This window comes from Eptatretus burgeri, chromosome 1 (genome assembly GCF_056783735.1).
Source record: "Eptatretus burgeri isolate ZD-2024b chromosome 1, Ebu_testis_v1, whole genome shotgun sequence".
Taxonomy (NCBI): Eukaryota; Metazoa; Chordata; class Myxini; order Myxiniformes; family Myxinidae; genus Eptatretus; species Eptatretus burgeri.
Genome location: NC_140961.1, coordinates 56,375,851 through 56,390,961, shown reverse-complemented (window position 1 = coordinate 56,390,961; position 15,111 = coordinate 56,375,851). Strand labels below are relative to the sequence as shown.

The window sequence follows — 15,111 nt, the reverse complement described above, 5'->3', positions numbered from 1 at the left end:
GTAGGATCAGCATGACCCTAATTAAGGTATCGGGATGTTTTTATCTTTGCCTATGGTCTGGGGGGGGGGGAAAGAGGAGGGGCGGGCATGCGAATTCTCAATGTAAATGTGCATCGTGTCATGCTGCCTCCAAGTGGGGGAGGATATGACACGTCTCCATTAAGAGTATAGTATTCCTGTCCCCATGTTTTCCAGTGCAGTGAGGAGTTTTGAATTATAAGCAGTAGGTATGTTTTTGCTTCATGCACATAACTTCATGGGGGTATTTTGCCTACACAGAGCTGTCAGTTGCCTATACACCGCCCAGATAAAAACTATGCGTCAGAAGAACGTGTTGCATGCTTGGAACAAGACGGCCCATAGGGCAGGTACTCTGCCAGTTCATATAAATGTGGAATTTTTGGAAAGGGGTGATTACTTTTGCAGGACACTGCATATCATTATTGGCCCCATCTCTTAATTGTGAAGAATCACATGAGTTTTAAAATTCTCAGATCCAGATCTTCACCAAAATTGAATAGATTCGTCCTCGTCACACACACAACTTATCCACCAAGTTTCCTGCTGAAAGACAGGTGAAAACACAACCTTCGTTCATCTTGGTGAAGATGGAAGTAAAGATAAGACAATATAAGATAAATGTAATGGCCCATGGAATGTAATGAATTCTTTATCAAATTTAACCTTTTTTTTTTTCTTTTTTTTTAAGCATGTTGACTTACTGCAAAAAACCGTTCAAGGCTGTGCAATCCCTTTTATTTACAAGTATTGCATACACAATTACAGTACATTTCAATTACAAATAGTACATTGCAAGTAACGAGTTAGCACGCATTTGTAGTAAAACAACCTGTACATGCAGTATTCAAAAAGGACTGCAGAACGCACCAAAAATCACAAAGAAGAGCAAATCAGTTCGCAGTCACCTGGCCGCACAGGTCCCACTAACAGTCCATGAGGCATATGGGCTCGACGACTTGAGACCCACAAATGTGCACAACAATCTGTGCAAGGGGATATCAGTGGTGTTAAATTCTAACAGCCCACCCACTACTGGGCATAACCTCCTGGCTCGACAAGTTATTTGAGCACCAATATCAGAGATAAACGCTGGAATGCAAGTGATCATGAGTTAGGGAAAAACAAACTTACAAGAACAAACCTGTTGCGATTGTGCCATTTGTTTATGAAAATGAGGTGGAGATAAATACAAAGCAAAAACTTATGTTCGCCCAATGGCAGGCCCTCAATCCTTCACTCCATAATAAAGACGAGAACTTGCATGTATCAACAGCTCCATTGCTGCAAACGACTCACCCAAATAACCAATTTCCATGTACATGTTATTAGCCCAAAGTAGAAATGTTACCAGCAGCAGCTGTTGAATCTTTTTTTTGTGGGGGGGAAGGGGGGGAAGTGACCCCAAATCACAGCACACCACAAAGAGAGACAAAGTCAAGACAAGAAGACAAACCTATCAATAGCAGCATCGGCTCCTTCTGTTCTACAGCTGCAGTGGTGTCCAGCAGGTAGTGGTGTCGATGGTCTTAAGTTCAAAAATAAAAATGGACTTGTGAAAAGCTTAAAACAATAAAACCATTAAAAAGGCAGCACTCAAAACAATGTTTGAGAATAAAATCTGAAGCAACTACAAATACATAAATACAGTTCAAAGGATTTTTCTCCAAAGAACAAATGTGCAAATGAGGATACATTTGTATAATACCGGTACGACGATTTCATTCGGGGTCTTAGATCTCCAATGATGATAACACAGCTTCAACTCTCGACAGCATTTTGACACTTCGGTCGAAATAAACAAACCTTCCAAGGTTGACAACTTGGTGTTTGTACATAAAGTCTGTCTGCGAAATGACCAAGCCACATCATTCTACCTCTTAGCATGAACACACTCAAAAAAGCACTTCAGTGAACAATGACCACAAAAAAAAAATTAAACACCTGTAATTACATGAACAAGAATGATGGCTATATACACTGCATAGGAAGCACTGCTGTTATGTGAAAGTTGCAGAAAGCTGCGTGTACAAGCAAATAGACAATGGCTTAGCAATATTGGCATAAACATTTAGCCCCACAACTTGACAAACAGCTTTGCAACAAGTATCATGGACAGCATGTTCCCCATTAAATTGTTACCCTCCTTAACCACAGTCCTTACTCGTTAACATTGTTTGATATACCCTCATCACGTACGCATTCGTTATCAGAGAAATTAAAGTTAGAAACATGATGGTAAAGGTAAATGGTAAGGAAACCAAGGAAGCAGTTAGTTGACATGTGTAACTTGAAAGTAATAAGGGACAGAGAAGGAACAGGGTGGGGGATTAGCGGTTGCAGGTATAGTTGGGCAGAAAAAAAATGGGGGGGCTAGTGCTTAGAAAGGTAAACAAACAGTAACATAGAGACAGAGGTATATAGAATACAGTAATCTGAATGGCTTTTAAAAAGGCCCTGCAATAGCATGTACATTGTAAAGGTACAAAATTCAGAGTTACAACAAAATGAAGCCTTTGAAGACAAAATATGGTTGTGAAGGAAGGTAAATGTACAGTGTGCCGTAGATCATCACTTCTTGAGCAGGCGGAACGATGTAGAACGAGACAAACCATCAAAGTCTCTGTTGCAACGACTCCCAACCACGGAAGGGCTTTTCTTCCTCAATGTAGAGAAGCCACCACCAATGGGACATGAAACCTGCATCATCAGATATGGAAGAAGCATATGAAAAGCGATTTGCAGGAAAGGTTGTACAACCAGCTTCGAGAGCAATATCAAGTTTAACCCTTTGCATATACCAAATGATAAAGTGCTTGGTCATTTTGCTGCCTGAAGGGAATGTATTCAAAAACCAAATCTGCATTTTGCCAGCACAGAGCACCAACCTAAGCCCAAACATCTTTGGGACATTTTGTAATGGGGCCGCAGGAGACCATAACTGGGTTCTGGGTTGGATTCCCAGGATGAATCTGGGTTCCCAGCATCATAAGCAATGGAGTGCTGATATGAATCCTTGGGTTGGCCTGTTTTGCAAACTAAATTTCACAGAAAGTAAACTAACTTGCAGAGAAAAAAAAACGCTTTGAGGATAGTTTCACAATGGCGTTTGCTCAACTTTAAGAACCAAGCCCCAACTTTCACAAACTAAAATTTATTAGAGTCAAATATGACCAATATTTTCACATCAACCGGCCAAGACAAAATACAAGAATTTTTGAGACATCTCAATTTCCTAAGTGCACAGAAAACAAGCTTTTAAATGACAAAAAATGTGCGCATACAGTTCTTGATTTATGGGCCTGAAACGTTGGGTGTTAAAGAACACAAAACCGACACAGAATGTGAAAGAGAAAGTTCTCGTTTCGCTCTGTTCTCTCTCAGCTCACTTCAGCAATCGGCATTTATACTCCAGCCATTGGGTGTCGAAGCTCTATTCTTTGAAATACTTCAATTTGTTTTATGAATAATACTTAATATTTGAATTTCTGTAATATTTGCCATGCCAGTTTCAGAAGGGATGAGAGAGGGTATTGTAATTTGTCGGTGTCGAGTCTGCACTCAGATCTACTTTAATATAAGACCCAAGCAAGTCTCTGCATTCTTAAATTCTCAGTCTTGTGTGCTATAAATCAGAAATGGTTTTTAATCAGCATAGGTTATTCACTTTCAATGTCAGCCACAATGAACAATATATTTGACTCCATTTCATTTCAAAGATTATCCTTAGACATTTTTGCTCACTATTTATATGAATCAATCACCACAATAAAATTAGTTTTGGTTTTTTGGCTTAGTTCTTTGCAATTTCTCCACATAAACTAATTTTTAATGAACATTTTTGTGATATTTGACTTATTAACCTCCGCCATCAAAGATGGAAGGAGGTTATTGTTTTCACCCCTGTCTGTTTGTTTGTGAACAGTATTATGGAAAAACTCCTGGACGGATTTCGACGAAACTTGGTGGAGGGATTAGGTATGGCCCAAGGATCATGCTGTTAGATTTTGGACTTGGTCCAAAGTCCAATATGGCCCCTATGGTGGCCATTTTGAAAAAAATATTTGAATTTTTGTTTTTGCATTTCTACATGTTTTAAGCGATTTCCAACCAAAAAATAAACAAATTTGTTAGAGAAAAAAAAATTTTGCAACTTTTTTTCAAAAAAATTTCGATTTTATTTGAAAAATATTTGAATTTTTTTTTTTTGCATTTCTAAATGTTTTAAGTGATTTCCAACGCCCCCTCCCCCCCCAAAAAAGATTTTGCACCTTTTTTTCGAAAAAATTGATTTTTTTTGATATTTCTACATGTGCATCGATCTAGTTCAGTTTATTCAATCGTGGTTCAGTAGAGTCTGATCCGTTTTGACCTACAATGAATAGGATATCAGGTTCACTTAAGTGACCCAGCAGTATTGGCGGCGGAGGTTTTGCACTCTACCGAGTGCTCCCCCTCTAGTTACAGATGAAACGAGAATGCCACTCCAAAGAGGGCATCTCTGCCAGGCTAAACAGTTTACGTTTTGTAACCCACTAATTGGCCAGATCTGGATCCAGACCTTAACCAAAATCTAATCAGCTTGTTCTCACCCACTCAACTCACCAACCAACTTTTGTAATAACACATCCAAAACTTGAGATATTGTGCTAAATATAGTTTTTGGCCCAATTTCTCAATGGTAAAGAATCACTAAGAAAATTATAGCATCCAGATCTTCACCAAAAATCTAAGCAATTCCTCCTTGTCACACACCCAAGCTGTCAATCAAATTTTGTCTGAATCCGTCCACAACTTTTGGAGAGATCCTGCTCATAGACAGAGATAGACATGAAAACATAACCTCGGTCCACCTTCGCCAGCGGAGATAATCAATGATTCAGCCATGTGCACACCAATTGTAATCATGAACCTATCGCATTCATCAACTAATTGGAATCATGTAATGGGATAAAAATCAAAAGATTTGCATCTCTAGTTTGCATTAAAAAGCATGCAAAGAGGTAAGTCTCCTGAATAAGATAAAATTGTGGGAGATGCAACGATGGCAGTGAAGTATTGCACGAGAAAAATGTAAAACTATTTACGAAGTGCTTGGAGGATAAAAAAAATCTCCCCAACTTGGAATAACTGAGCAGGTATTGATCCAAAAAGGAGATAAAGATGGACCTAAAATAACTGCCGTCCAATTGGACTTTTGCGTAGTATATATATATATGTATATATATATATATATATATATATATATATATATATATATATATATATATATATATATATATATATATATATATATATATATAAAAAATGTTTCCCCCAAATTATCAATAACAGTTATCAATTTTCCCCAAAATTATCAAAATAACTCTGCCATGATCTTTCCTGGGAAAGCCACATTTCCAATCTGGCCTCCAAAGCCAGGCACCAACTGTGAATCCTCCATCGTGCAAAGTCCTTCCTCGGCCCACCTGAGCTCCTGACCACATACAAAGCTTTTGTCCGCAGAATGATGGAGTACTGCTCTACCCTCTGGGTTGGTGCTCCTGCCTCCCACCTTCCTCGACTTCAGCTGTGGAAACCAAGGCATTTCGGATAATTGGTGTCTCCCGCGAATGGGCCGAGTCTTTGGGATTCTCACTCTCACCGCAGGCAGGTCAGTGGTCTTTCTGTCTTCTACTGTCTCCTCTCCTGTCTCACCCCCCTCCCCCCCTGCTGTGTCTGTAATTTGTTCCCAGCATATTTCTGCAGGGCACTCAAGGTCCACCAACAACCCCTTTCTGGTAAAACTACCAAAATCACGAATCACTGCTCACCTTCACTTTTTCATTCCTCTTTTTTCCCACCTTTGGAATAAACTCCCTCACTCTGTTCAATCCCATTTTTCCCTCCATACCTTCAAAACAGCTGTTCACCACCACCTCTTATCATCCCCCATCAAAATGCTCGGTTTTCTACCCCAATCCACCCCAAACTTTTTTTTTTCTAATGAACCCCAAATCCACCTCCTTCAAATTCCCTGCTTTCCTTCCTGAAAGTCCCTGTAATGTACATCTTGTATACCCCATGTTCCCCACCCCATCCCTCTCCCTTCCAGACATCTCCTCATGTGTCTGTTCCCCGCAGTTTTGTTCCGGCCCTTCTTGTCTCATGCCCCCTTGCTGTGCATTGTGTGTGAGCTCTCACGCGAGCCTTGACAAGGTATACAAAAAAGTAAAAAAAACCTCAGCATTGAACTAAACAATTACCAATCATAGGAGCAAGACGGTTTTACAAATGGATACTCAACAAGGAAATACCTCCTTTACCTTCATGTAATAAATAAACTACTCGAAAAAACAAAAAAACTGAGAATGTGTTCCACATTCGTGGAGTTTTAAGACGTTTGACAGTGTTTGCACCAAAAGAGGAAAATTCAACATTGAAAGGTGTGTTACACAGACAGGATTTCACCAAAATTGTTCAATGCATGCCTTGAAGGTTTTTCCCAACAGATAAATTGAGAAAATGGAGAGTGATGAAACCAGCTATAATTTGTAGATGACAGTTGCAATCTATAAAAGGTGTGTGTATGTGTATGTGTATGTGTATGTGTATGTGTATGTGTATGTGTATGTGTATGTGTATGTGTATGTGTATGTGTATGTGTATGTGTATGTGTATGTGTATGTGTATGTGTATGTGTATGTGTATGTGTATGTGTATGTGTATGTGTATGTGTATGTGTATGTGTATGTGTATGTGTATGTGTATGTGTATGTGTATGTGTATGTGTATGTGTATGTGTATGTGTATGTGTATGTGTGTGTGTGTGTGTGTATATGTGTGTGTGTGTGTGTGTGTATGTGTGTGTGTGTGTGTGTCACAGGGCGACAGGGGGGAGGGGGGGAGAGGGGGCGAGACTGAAGAGGAGACAGAAGAAGCCAGAAAGACCACCGACCTGCCTGTGGTGAGAGAGTGAGAGGCACAAAGACAGCCTCACAGCGGGAGATATCAATAATCCTAAGTGCCTTGGTTTCCACACCGTGAAGCCAAGAAAAGTGAGGCAGGAGCACCAGCCCAAAGGGGAGAGCAGTACTCCATCTGGACGAAAGGCAGCGATAACCTCCATCAGGCAGCGATAACCAAGGATTCTCCAACCAAAGGAATTAAGTCTACATCTCAGATCCCTGGTCAGAGTCTAAGTTTCACATCGTAGAGCAAGACTGGAAGCACCAAGGACCTGAAGACTCAAACTTTTGTGCTGTACAGATACCAACAGTGCCACACCCCATTTTCCAGTGAATACATGACTCCCAGGCATCTATTGACCTCTGTTTCCCAGCCAGCAGAGATAGGTATATCACCACCAAGGGAAGTGAATCTCTCCGTCACAACATCCCCACCACAAACATGTACAGACAAGATAGCAGCATCCAAGATGTCACTGAGAGCCTGGATCTTAGTTTTGACCCAGGAAACCCATAATCACAGTGGCTCAGACTCCTCATTCAGCACCTCGAGGGCCCCCAAAAGAATATCCAGAGAGTACGCAAGTATGATTGCATAATCTACGAAATGAAGGTCAGAGATCTTGTCATTCCCAAACGATGCATCGCAGCTAGATCTCTCCGATATCCTCTCCACAATCCAGTCCATACAAGTGCTGAAAAGTGGGAGCCAGTAACACACCCCTGACAAACTGCAGTAGCAACTGGAAATAAGTCAGAGATGGTATCACAACATCTGACAGCACTCTCAGTACCAGAGTATAGATCAGACATCAGATTGAACAGTTTTGGTGGCACCCCATGAAGACGAAGAATCCTCCAGAAGGCACCACGATTCACCGAATCGAACGCTTTGCTGAGATCAACATACTGTAGGTTGCAAGCAGCCCCTGCCAAAACTCTCATTTGCATTCGATGAGGACCCGAAGGACAAGGATACAGTCAATCATTGACCCTTTTGGTGCAAATCCTGACAGCTCTGGGCGCTGGTGCTCAAGCAGATGGTGGTGAACCCTCTCAAGAATTATCTGAGAAAAGACCTGGCCCGGCACTGAGTGCAGCGTCTCACCTTGGTAGTTGTTGCAGTCCTGATAATCATCCTTCCCTTCCAGGAGACAGACAACTAGGCTCCTCTTCCAGTCAGTTTGAATGATTCCCATGTTCCAGGCAGAGCACAAAACTGCATGCAACGACATGAATACAACATTTCCACCAGCCTTGAGAAGTTCAGCATGGATGCCACATATCCCTGGAGCTTTACCCCATTTCAACCGGTTCAGCGCAGCAAGTGTTTCCACAAACGAAGGTGCATCTCAGTTGATTGGAGGGTCAACAGTAGGTATAATAACACCCCTGACATCCAACTCAACAGCTGGTACATCAGCCTGGTACAGCCCCTCAAAGTAACTGGCCTAGCGGGCCTTCACAACGGACTCCTCAGTCAAGAGCCCACTACCCTCCTCTCCAACTGCAGTACACCGAGGGATGGGCTTGGAGGAACGCAATTCGTAAATTCCCCTGCAAGCAGGAGAATCACTTGACCACAGGTGATGCTCCACCCCTCAGCTCTACCACTCCTTGTCCACCCTCGGCACATGTAGTTGTACGCCTCAACTCCCTGAACAGCTCAGCTCTGCCATTAAGCCTGGCCCTGCGACTACAGCCAATGGTATCCAGTGTCGCTTGAGAGACTAAATTATTCAACACCCGAGGGCGAGTTCCAAGACATCCACTAGCAACATCAAGGATGGTCGTCTTGAAGGCACTCCACAACTCAACAGGATTCCCCAAAGCACTCTGACCACCCCCCCCCCCCTACTCCCCAAAAGAAATCTCTCAATCAAAATCCCCAAAATCACTCAGGTCAGGTCAGGAATGGGATCATGCGCTGGAGGAGCATTGCAGCAACCATTTTGTGGACAACACCTCAGCACCACCCCGACACACACTACCGCAATCTGACCCGGGAAGGTGACAATTGGTTTCCCTCTTATCAAAGATTGGGGGTCCCGAAGGCTTTGCCCAAATCCCATCATCCGGTGAGCTGCCCAGCGAAGGGCACCTGCACAATAGGTGCTCCCACGGAGTGCGTTTTCAGATTTTGTTAATGCTCATTCCAATGTTTTGCAGAATGAAGGGTTTTACGGTGGCAGAAGTGCAAATGCTGCCACCAACCTCCTAATAAAAAGTAACCTAACTGCAGGAAGACGTCCGCAGACACAGTTGGGCATTAGATGTGCATGGCCGTTGGCTCACTTGGAGCTCCTCTACCCTTAGACAGGTTTTGTTTTAATCCTACTAGGTGTACATATTGTTACGGTTGTGGAAATTCACAGAACACCATTCAGGTTCCCCAGAGGTCAGGTATTTCGGTAAGTGTGTGTTCCAGGTTAGATTTCCCCACCGATGTATAACGGGATTGTTCATGTGCCAGGCTGTGAACCTTTGAGGTAGTGTTATTCTTTTCTGTCTTTTGTTTTAAATAAACATCTCCTCACCATCTTCTCTACAACCACCATCATCTCCTCACCATCTTCTCCACAACCGCCATCATCTCCTCACCATCGTCACCACATCCGCGTGAAGACGGTGATCTCAACCACGTCCACGTGAAGCCGGTGATTTCAAACACGGCCGCGTTCTGACGGTGATTCCTAACACAGCCGCGTTTGACGGCCAGATCGGATCAAAAAGGCGAAAGGGGCGGAGCCAGCCAGGGGTGAAGGGTCGAAGGTTAAGGAGCGAAGCCACGGGAGCTATTATGGGACGCGTTCGATCGCTGTTAAAAAGAACGAGTTCGCGCTGCGCTGGTGTGGTGGAGTCAGGAAGAGAGCTTGGAGAAGAACGCTGTTAATCAGAACGAACGAGGAGAACGAACGAGGAGAACGAACGAGGAGAACGAACGAGGAGAACGTGCGGGAGTTGGAGAACTAGTAAAGAACGAGTTGAGGAGGAAGAGTTCGAGTACGAGTGGGAGTCGGGAAGAGCACTTGGAGAGAGCGTTGGAGTTCGCGCTGCGCTGGTTGTGTGGTTTGTTGGATGCCCATTGGAGAGTTCGGAGGTTGGAGTGCGGGGAGAGACACCGAGGGTCGCCGAACCATTTGAACCGAGGGTCGCCCGCTCGGTCTCTCGGAGCCCCTTCGGTCATCCCGGCTCCGAGCGAATTATAAAGGCTCACGAGCCCAGTTCTTCCTTTCTTCCTGGGGTATTGCATGAAAGTCTTGGCACCTTGTCCAAAAGTAACAAACTGATTAAGTACATGTACATAATATACAGACATCGGCTGTAGGTTTTTTTTTTTTGCTCGTGTCTTGTCCCCATCCCCCCCAGTCATTGCATATGTGCATTGAAAATAAATACCCCCATTGTTTGAATGTTCACCTGCTCGTCGCGTCCCTTCCTCCATTGACTGCGATAATTGCATTCGGGATATTAGCTGTCTGATTATAAGCCGATAAAACGTACATCTGGTCCGACGGGCCTTGGCGATATAAAACCGCTCGGCAAATGGAACGAGCTGCGAAGCAGCTCGTTTTCATGCAGGTCCAATTGAGGTATAAACTCCTGGCATTTTTGTCCGCGCGAATAATTAGGTACATCAACAATTCGGCGATCGACCCTGTAGCACGTGGACAGAAGAGTTGGCTGGTTTATGGTGTGTTAAAAACACCCGTAGCTGGGTTTCAGCATTGATCCGGAAGCTGCGACGAGATGGCCACGTTCGGTGGGCGCGCACGGCCGCAATTGAGCTAAAGGCAGTCGTCCGCACGCCGGAGTGGCGGAAATCTACAACAATATAATACATCGTCCTCACCAAGAAAACTGGTGGGGGAGACGGTTTAGTCACCACCAACCCGACCATGAAACAGGTGAGTACAGGTTTACATGGTACCTGCAGCAAGTCCCAGATCCAATCTGGCCTGGCCTGACATTATCGAATGTATGCTGCCTTCCCTCACCCTGTCCTCCCCTCCCGCTGTCCTCCCTCGCCCGGCCCTCCCCTCCAGTGCCTTTCCTTTCCTTCGCTTCCCTCGCCCTGCCTTCCCCTCCCGCCGTCTTCCCTTGCCATCCCTTCCCCTCCCCGTCGCCACCCCTTCCTCACGTCGCCTTCACTCGCCATCCCTTCCCTTCACGCCGCCTTCACTTCACTCGCCATCCCTTCCCTTCACGCCGCCTTCACTTCACTCGCCATCCCTTCCCTTCATGCCGCCTTCACTTCACTCGCCATCCCTTCCCTTCATGCCGCCTTCCCTCGCCCTGCCCTCCCCTCCCGCCGCCTTCCCTCGCCCTGCCCTCCCGCCGCCTTCCCTCGCCCTGCCATCCCCTCCCGCCGCCTTCCCTCCCCTCCCGCGGCTTCCCTCGCCCTGCCCTCCCTCCCTCCCGCCGCCTTCCCTGCCCTCCCGCCGCCTTCCCTGCCCTCCTCCCTCGCCTTCCCTCCCCTCCCGCCACCTTCCCTCACCCTGCCCTCCCCTCCCGCCACCTTCCCTCACCCTGCCCTCCCCTCCTGCCGCCTTCCCTCGCCCTGCCCTCCCTCGCCTTCCCTCCCCTACCGCCACCTTCCCTCACCCTGCCCTCCCTCCCGCCGCCTTCCCTCGCCCTGCCCTCCCGCCGCCTTCCCTCGCCCTGCCCTCCCCTCCCGCCACCTTCCCTCCCTCCGCCTTCCCTCGCCCAGCCCTCCCGCCACCTTCCCTGCCCTCCCGCCGCCTTCCCTCGCCCTGCCATCCCCTCCCGCCGCCTTCCTCCCTCCCGCGGCTTCCCTCGCTCTGCCCTCCCTCCCTCCGCCTTTTCCTCGCTCTGCCCTCCCGCCACCTTCCTTGCTCCTCCCGCCGCCTCCTCCCTCCCGCCGCTTTCCCTCGCTCTGCTCCTCCCTCCCGCCGCCTTCCCTCGCTCTGCCTCCCCTCCCGCCGCCTTCCCTCGCCCTGCCCTCCCTCCCGCCGCCTTCCCTCACCCTGCCCTCCCTCGCCTTTCCCTCCCTCCCACCACCTTCCCTCACCCTGCTCTCCCTCGCCTTCCCTCCTCCCGCCGCCTTTCCCTCGCCCTGCCCTCCCCTCGCCTTCCCTCCCCTCCCGCCGCCTTCCCTCGCCCTGCCCTCCCTCGCCTTGCCTCCCTCCCGCCACCTTCCCTCGCCCTGCCCTCCCTCCCCTCGCCCTGCCCTCCCCTCGCCTTCCCTCCCTCCCGCCACCTTCCCTCGCCCTGCCCTCCCCTTCCCTCCCCTCCCGCCACCTTCCCTCACCCTGCCCTCCCCTCCCCTCGCCCTGCCCTCCCGCCGCCTTCCATCGCCCTGCCCTCCCGCCGCCATCCCTCGCCATCCCTTCCACTCCCCTTCGCCATCCGTTCCCCTCCCACCACCTTCCCTCGCCATCCGTTCCCCTCCCACCACCTTCCCTCGCCATCCGTTCCCCTCCCACCACCTTCCCTCGCCATCCGTTCCCCTCCCACCACCTTCCCTCGCCATCCGTTCCCCTCCCACCACCTTCCCTCGCCATCCGTTCCCCTCCCACCACCTTCCCTCGCCATCCGTTCCCCTCCCACCACCTTCCCTCGCCATCCTTTCCCATCCCGCCACCTTCCCTCGCAATCCGTTCCCCTCACGCCGCCTTCCCTCGCCATCCCTTCCCCTCACGCCGCCTTCCCTCGCCATCCCTTCCTCACGCCGCCTTCCCTCGCCATCCCTTCCACTCTCCTCACGCCCACCTTTCCTTACCCTTCCCTCCCGCCGCCTTCCCTTGCCCTTCCCTCCCCTCACGCTGCCTTCACTTGCCCTGCCCTCCTCTCGCCTGCCCTTGCCCTGCCCTCCCGCTGCCTTCCCTTTCCCCACTTCTCCCCCCTCCCCAACCTTCATATACTCGTTGTCCAGATAGTGGTTATGTCCGGATGTAGCCCTCCCCCTCCCCCTCATGCTACCTTCGCTTCCCCAATGCTTGCTTACTTTCTCTCTCCCCACCCTTTCTCCTTCTTTCTCTACAAATGACAGTGCAACATGGTCTCTAACGAACGAAGTGGAGCAGTAATTGATAAAGTCTTGAAAAGAGCTGGGGAAAGATGCTATCGTGGCATAACCACAAGGAGCAAGAGGTGAAACAAATGCCTCAGCCATAAAGCACGCTTGACATTCTGGTCACAATCAGAAACCAAAATTAACCTGGATAGACACAGCAAGAAAGTAAAACTAGAAAAAAAAATAAAGAGCAATCAGAGATTGCAGACCCTCATCAGGACTGCTTCTGTATGGTGAATTTTCTGTGGTGTTTGTGTACGTGTGTTACCTAATTAATGAGACATCATTGGAACTACCACTTTGTAACTGCTGGCAGTGATGACCGGCTACCCAGACATCCCACCTGACCCATGACTTTTCTTTATTGTTGTTATTCATTATTCAATTTAATTTAGGATGGGATTAAAATAAATTCAAATCAAATAGAAGACCAAATAGGCACAGTCCTGCATTGGAGTAATCAGAAGGAACCCAAACAAGAAAGAAGCAATGATGAAGTCATCAGGAGGAACCTGGATAGGATTTACACTTCAGCTGCTACTCCTCTACCCCCAAACGTATCCAGGTACAGCCAAGTGAGCCTTATGTTTAAATTTTTTTTTTTAACCCAAATCAAAAAATTAAATTACTCTGGCTGCCAGACCATGTGTCCAATAAAGCTGAAATTTAAAACATGTATTCCCATGACTACTGGATCACAAATCTGAAGTTTCACGTTGTCGGTTTAGCGGTCCCAGAGAAAACATTATTTAATATTTTCTTCAATCTAATATGGCTGCCAGACCATGTGTCCAATAAAGCTGAAATTTAAAACATGTATTCCCATGACTACTGGATCACAAATCTGAAGTTTCACGTTGTTGGTTTAGCGGTCCCAGAGAAAACATTGTTTAATATTTTCTTCAATCTAATATGGCTGCCAAACCATGTGACCCATCAATTATTCCTCAACACACTTTACCCATGGTTTGGGGAACACTTCTGTGAAGTTCCCCTCAATTTGGCCAGCCACTCTGGAGAAGATTTTTAGAGGTTCAAGGGTAAATCCAATATGGCTGCCAAACCATGTGACCAATGACATGTGTGAACCTTTTGTTCCTCATGGACAGGCAGTCATACGTGTAAAATTTTGCTTCAATCTGTTCAGCCACTTCAGAGAAGAAAATTTTTTGAAGGTTTTTTTTATTATTATTTTTTAAACAATACGGCTGCCAAATCACGTGACCGATGACGTCATCATTTTTTTTTTCTTCTGTGGACCATTTTATCCATAGATGACCCTCAATTTTTCATACCGATCAGATGTGGCGTTCTACATATGCAATTATGACGTCATAACGAGGGAACCTATGACGTCATAAAAAAAAATCACATTCCCCACGAAGAGTCCTTGCTTTGTGCCAAGTTTCAATTTTTTTCCTTGGTGCAGTTTCAGATAAAGAGGTCCAAAGTTTTTCCAATATCGCTGCCACACTATGTGACCTATGACATCATAATTATCATTAAAACATTCTACATGAGTAGTTTTACCAATGATGAAAAATTTATCTCAATCTGACAAGGGGTTGCGAAGAAAAAAAACGAAAGTTCTGTGCGGACAAACAAACAAATGGACACAAATGCAATACACTCTCCTTTGGCGAAGGTAACCAGTGGACTACACAAATTACAAAGTGGCAACATAAAAAAATGCTCTGGTAAAAGCAGAGGTAGACTAAAAATCAGATGGAGATATTACTCATTCCCCACGAAGTTCATTTATAAATTAACTGAAACACAAAGCCCTCAAATTGCAGTGATTAGAACATAATGGATCATGTTGAGCTAGTCTTTCCTCCAGCAGTGGACAAAATAGGCTGGTCAAGATTGGGTTCCAACTCATTTAAAGTGAAGGCTGTGGCAGGAGCAATCTTCCTTCCATTGGCTTCATCAATGAAAGAAGGGGAAATTGCAGGGAAATGCATTCCCTGCAGCTCTTTCATGGTACACACGGGCATTAAACATTACCATCAAATGGACAAAATATGCAGCATACCTCACTGGCATGCTTCAGACTCTGGAACATCCCCTTTAACTATTTCCTAACAACTCCATCCAATGCTGTGACAT

At 46.4% G+C, this 15,111-nt stretch overlaps 1 protein-coding gene across 3 annotated transcripts in view; it reads right to left on the bottom strand.

Annotated features, from left to right (window-relative positions):
* Window positions 1-734: 734 nt before the first annotated feature.
* LOC147034541 (casein kinase I-like) overlaps window positions 735-15,111 on the bottom strand; it is an 84,662-nt gene continuing 70,285 nt past the window's right edge. For all 3 annotated transcript variants that reach the window (XM_085885044.1, XM_085885034.1, XM_085885028.1), the window contains exon 11: window positions 735-2,718. The gene's annotated coding sequence lies outside the window, so the exon portion shown is untranslated. The remainder of the gene's footprint in view (window positions 2,719-15,111) is intronic.